General features: G+C 28.4%; 1 protein-coding gene across 1 annotated transcript in view; it reads right to left on the reverse strand.

Annotated features, from left to right (window-relative positions):
• The window catches only part of LOC126874978 (uncharacterized), a 31,860-nt gene extending 27,906 nt beyond the window's left edge, over nt 1–3,954 (reverse strand). Inside the window, exon 1 of the mRNA XM_050637540.1 lies at nt 3,726–3,954. The gene's annotated coding sequence lies outside the window, so the exon portion shown is untranslated. The remainder of the gene's footprint in view (nt 1–3,725) is intronic.
• Nucleotides 3,955–6,059: the final 2,105 nt, after the last annotated feature.

Below are 6,059 nucleotides of genomic sequence, written 5' to 3' on the forward strand. Positions count from 1 at the left end.
CCTGTTATAGAAACATTTTTATTTTTATATTTCATAAGTTCTAGCCGAAGTAAAACTTTTCTTTATATGTTCTCATCGGAACTTATAACGCGAGGACGTTTTCTAAAAAAAGTTCCACGGCACGTGTTTGAAATAGAACCTATTAAAAAGTTCCATAACCCTATCGATCCCTATTAATAGATATTCGTATGTCACTAGTTAACTGTGTTCAAAGTCTTGAGGTCATGGTAAAGAAAGTTAAATGCTGAATCGTTTATATCCATGAAGACTTTTTCATGTTTTTGTGTCTTAAAAAATCCTCCCAAAATTTTTGAACGCTACTTCAACTTTCTAGAATATTATCCAATAGTTTTCACATGTTTCCTTAATTTTTTTTAAGCAGAGAAAAATTTAAACAAAAACAAAGATGACAAATTACTTGAAATTACTGGTCGAAAATGACCCATTTTCACGTGCAGGTGGATGACCCACATGGAATATCTAGAAAATTTGTAAAGATATCTCAAAGAACTTTGCTTTTACTACGAAAAATTAATATTCGTTTAAATAAAAAGAAAAAAACCGATACTTCTATTTTTTTAACATATATTATACTAATTTCCTTTGTCTCGTACACGTTGAGCATGTGAATGACGCGTCTGAAGCACATCTTTGTAATCTCAATGAAAACAACGAATACATTACATACATTTTTCGCTATTGTTGTCTCTCATGTAATTGCTGCCACAAAATAAATATAGCTCTGTATCACCATCATCATCATCAGTAGCAGCTTCATTCACATGTTCCATATTAAGCACACTCAACGTGTTGCATATTGAATACATACGTACTTCGACAGACAAATAGTAATTACATTAACAAGGAGATGGCAAGCACTGCGAAATCTCGAATGAGTTGACTGTATGTGCATTCGATGCTTCAGGTCTATGATAAAACAATTCCAAAGGAATTTGAGTGCATTTGATTTCGACAAATTAATCTTCTAAAGTAATTCCTGGCGTAGCTGTTTCTCCTTTTAAATGTTTTTATTTCAATTTCCACCTACAAAATGGAAGAACTATGCAGGGCACTATAATAAATAACAATGATCAAAAATTTATCAAAATAAATCGTAAGTATTTAATATTTAAAAAAGTATAATATCAATATCCAAAAATGTATAAAGTAAGATGTAAGAAAAAAACTTATTAGTTTCTCGAAAATAAAGAGCCGTACAGGCAAATCCTTTTAGGGCTGTTTCAACACTAACCTAATACCTAAAGCATCGAATGCATATATAGCCAACTTGTTTGAAATTTCCTGTTATCTTCTTGAAAGAAAAAACTAAATTTAACGGTAAATTTCTTCTGAATACTCAGGAACAAGCGTGTATAATGATAAGTTGTGGAAGAGTAGTATTTTTTAACTTGCTAAAAAATTTCACTGTTTGACTCGTCTGTCAAAATCTTTTATGCGCATTCAAACACAACAGTCAACAATATTCAACGACTGATTTCCAAGTAAAGCTGAAACGTGAATATGCTTGTCTTTTGCTTTTTACGAAATATTTTACATTGTTGCCAACCGATGTTGCTAGTTACTTCCGGGATATTGCAGGGTTCTATATTAACTGCAATTATCTTAAATAAAAATGAACTTTCTATAGCGCTCTTAGATTTGCTCTGAACAGCTTCACCGAGCACCAAACTTCACTTCTACATATCCGTCCCCATTTTTTATTGCTATGAATTAAAAATAAAATTCTCTCCTTAATAATTAGCTTAAATTTCTAACAGATACTGAAGTAGAGACGTTAGTAAATTATATTAAGCTTGTATAGAATTTTTTGAAAGCCTGGAACACTAAAAAATGTTGTGGTGGGCTCAAGGTTGCAGATACTATAAATAAAAAGATCCAAGCACTAATAGAAATATGGGATAATATGATAGATGAAAGAAATAGATAAATGGATGAGTATGTTACTTCCAATGTACAGTTATAAAGGACTAACAAAGTTGATTACTGACATCTGTTTGTACAAAGATCTTACGTGAAAAGATGTAACAGAAGTTATGAAAATTTAAACATAATTTTTATTTTCATCCTAATGTTAAACTGTATGTTACTGTTACAACAATTTTGCGTATAACATCGTCTATTAAATAATTTTTATTATAGTTTTCTAAATAATTATTCCAAATATGATATATTAAAAACGAAGATAAATAAATTAAGGAATAAATTTTAAAATGTAAATAAAATAAAAAATAAGTAAAGGATAAGTTTAAAAATAGAAAATTAAGGCGAGTTTAATATTTATAGGACCAACTTCAATTTTTCCCTAAAAGATTATTTCACAATGTAAAGCACAATGGAATATATGTTATATGAAATAAGATGTGCATTATTGCAGAGTATTACGCCCTCAAGGAAACATTTTCAAGCTCGTAAATTTTAATTTTGTAAGCTCATAATCTTCTATAAAGAGAACACGCCACTACTAAGTTTACATTCTGTAAATATAAAACGAAAATGTGCTAAATTAGAAATGAGGAGATTTGGCGCAAAGACTTTTTCTTAGAAAATGTTGTTTCGTAAATATTTGCAGTTGAGAGCGAAAAACATCACAGATCAAACAGAACGCTTATTCTGTGTACTTTTCAGCATGACGAAAACTTGAAATAAAATTAATGTAATTACCAGTATTTCTCCTAAATGATTTCCCGTGCACAAAATATAATGTATTTTACGGGAAATTATAGTTATATATTAAAAGGGTTTTAAAGTTACAATATATAATTTAAAAATTATTAATTGCAAATAAAATAACAATTTTTTAATATTTTTGGATGTAAACAAATAGCACTATCTTTCTGATACTTTTCTTTAATTCATATGTCGTTTAACATCTTCTATTGTAAAGATAAATTGCTACTGAATGCTACTGATTTATCTGTACACTTTAGATTAGGCTCCCTATCGGATCTTGTAAGTATCATTAAATAGATAATTAAGATAAAGGAGATAATTTATACGGTGAACAAACAGTAGTAAACAATTTACAAATTTTACGGTAAATACCTTTTCACTTTTTTAAACAATGATTATCACAGTATAGTGCTAATAATATGTGTTGTACTAATATAATATCTTAGAAACGATAGAGATACACAGAGAAAGTGGAAAACTTCCACGTGTAATTCTTAAATATACGATTGACAGTTTAAACATTTGCGATAGTAAACGTAATGATAATATCGTTAAAAGTCAAGTTAAACACTCAAATATAGAATTAATATGGAAAAAGATTGCGAGCGGTTATTTCTTAAATTATAAAATATACATATGTATCTATTTGTAAAACTTCTAATGACATTAGCAATATATTCACCAAGTATATAAGTTTCTGTGTTCTGAACAATAAAATAATAGTAATAAAGTAATAAGCAGTGAGAAGATTTTTAACAATTACAACACAATATATTATATAATATCATATTATTCATATAAAATCAATGTCATTTTGGAACTTGTATTTTAATTAGTTTAAAGAAATATCAAGCGAAAAAATATAATTGAAGAAGTATTACGCCATTCCTTTACGAATATTCTCCCTATTTAGAATTTTCGATTATATAAATTTATGCTATTTTAAGTAATCTACTTCCAGAAAGAGAAGTAACTATCGAGAAATTAGAAATTTGTATAAAAATAAACATTTAAAAGGATAAAGGTGAACGTACCTTCTACATTCGTTCTCGAAGCGTCCTCCTTCGTGTATATACAGTTACGGTTGCACAGTATAAATTTCAATTTTAAGGGAACTCTGATACGTTTTTCACTAATCAAACTACGAATTTGGAAGGCTATCACTACTTAACTTCACTTATTCTACATTTGTAATAGAATTTGTGCAGAGATTCCGTTTCGGCAAATGTGTTTTAGCGTCCCAAACGAGCTAGTTCCGCCATTGGCATTATTAGTTCTAAGAATCGACCACAGGGGGTGCTCGAAATCGGCAATAGAATTACCTCCAAAATTTAAATTGTTAATTTTGCCCATTCGACAGTAGGAAGAGAATTAATAGATGAAATATGTTTCAAGAAGTAGAATTATACAATGAAAAATGGATACAACGTGATATACTACATACAATTTATATTTCATATTAAGTATATTTATATTGTTATAGTCGTTGCTATAAATTACGGATATTTATCTATACATATACGTATATGTCTCCGTAAAAATATTGATATTTACAATTTGTACAGTTGTTTAGAACTAAGAAATATCATGATCACATTATATCATTACTGTTATGTTCTTAATAGCAATAGAAAGCATTTACATTACAATTTATGATTAACATATATTAACTTAGCTTTAATAAATAAATGTATACCTCTAACATGAAATTTGTATTTCATATTTTTTTAATTTCTTAATGTACAAATTTTTCGTTGAAATCACAGCAATATTTATTGAAATTCTCAAGGGAATTAAATAACGCATAAGTAAATTTTAATGAATTTAGGAATACCGAGTAGGTGTTTACCTTTTTACGTTTCTTTGATGAAATATCACTGCGTTATGCGTATGTAATAAGATTATTCGTCAGCTTCATTTTGGCAGTAGTCCTTTTCAGTTAAATATTCCTAAATTCATAAAAGTTTCAATTGTAATTAAATTATATCAGAGAAAGTATCTTCAGCGCCATCTATTAATGTAGTAGACAATATCTGATAGAAATTGCTTCCTCACAAGATAAAGTTTAAAATGTATGTAACTTTTCGTAAGAATAAATAAAGAACATAGTCAATATTAAATTCTACTAATAATATACACGATGTATATCCTAGTTCACTAGGCATTCATAGATAGTTCATTCTAGTTCCTTCCGCAAGACGATGTCGGCATATTTGTTTTATTTGAAAAAAGCACTTTTTGAATAAAACAAAATGGATTTAATGTATTTCCTAAATTCGTACGGTTGGGTTGATCTCGACAACGGTTTAAGGAGAACTAGACTAATCTAATCGGAAATAAAAGAAAATTTCGAATGCGAAAGTCGATTGTTCATATAATCGGAAGTATATACTTTGTGGTATATTTTGTAATTCTTCTCTTAACAATATTCTACGAGGGAAAATAAGGGAAAAATATCATAAAAATATCATAGGTTCAAAAATACTTTAGTAAAAAATTACAACAAAAATGTGGAATAACAACGGACTGATTTTCCTTCCATTCAGTATAAGAACAGATTAGCGCTATTTACCTACATTAGTTCCTTTCAAAGCGTCATCTGTTCTTATAATTATTGGACTAACATACATAAAAACTTTAAATTATTACATTCCAAATTGATTTCTTTCAATTTCCGTGAATTGTAGATCAAATTCTTTGATATTAATTTCTCATGTGTATTAACTTTTATCTGGTAAACCTTTTCTTTTAATGTTGTTAAAAATCCAGTGACATGATGTTTGGTGATTTTGAAAGCCAATGAATTGATTCTCCTCGGTTTATCTATGATTAAAGATAATTCTCATTTAATTATTATCATTATTTTGTATTTCTGAAATAACATTTTTGTAAAGTATTATTATATTGTGTTATTGTATTGTATTATTGTATGATATTTTTCTCTTACCTTTAGTTTTTTCTCGTAGAATATGCTGGCACAGCTTTGTGGGAAAGACATTTTGTATGTAAAAACTAACTATTAAGATCTCTACACACTTTCAAACGTGCCGCGATGCACGCAGCGACACTTAGATTTCAAGAAATCTGCATCGGTTTCGATTTATCTCCACATTACTGAATGTTCTCAGTTTATGATGCGACACCAACGCAGAAATACATATGTTGAAATGTTTGGTTATTTTTCAATTCCAGTATCAATATTAATATAATAGAAGGTATGTTCACAATAAAAAAAATAATAATTTAAGGCTTAAAAGAAATGGGCAAAAACATGGTTAATTGATAGAAACAGATTTTCCAATTCCGTGTTATTAAAAGAATTAAAAACGAATGAACTGAGTGATTGTAGATATTTGCGTATGGATAAT

This window comes from Bombus huntii, chromosome 17 (assembly GCF_024542735.1).
Source record: "Bombus huntii isolate Logan2020A chromosome 17, iyBomHunt1.1, whole genome shotgun sequence".
NCBI classification, from domain to species: domain Eukaryota; kingdom Metazoa; phylum Arthropoda; class Insecta; order Hymenoptera; family Apidae; genus Bombus; species Bombus huntii.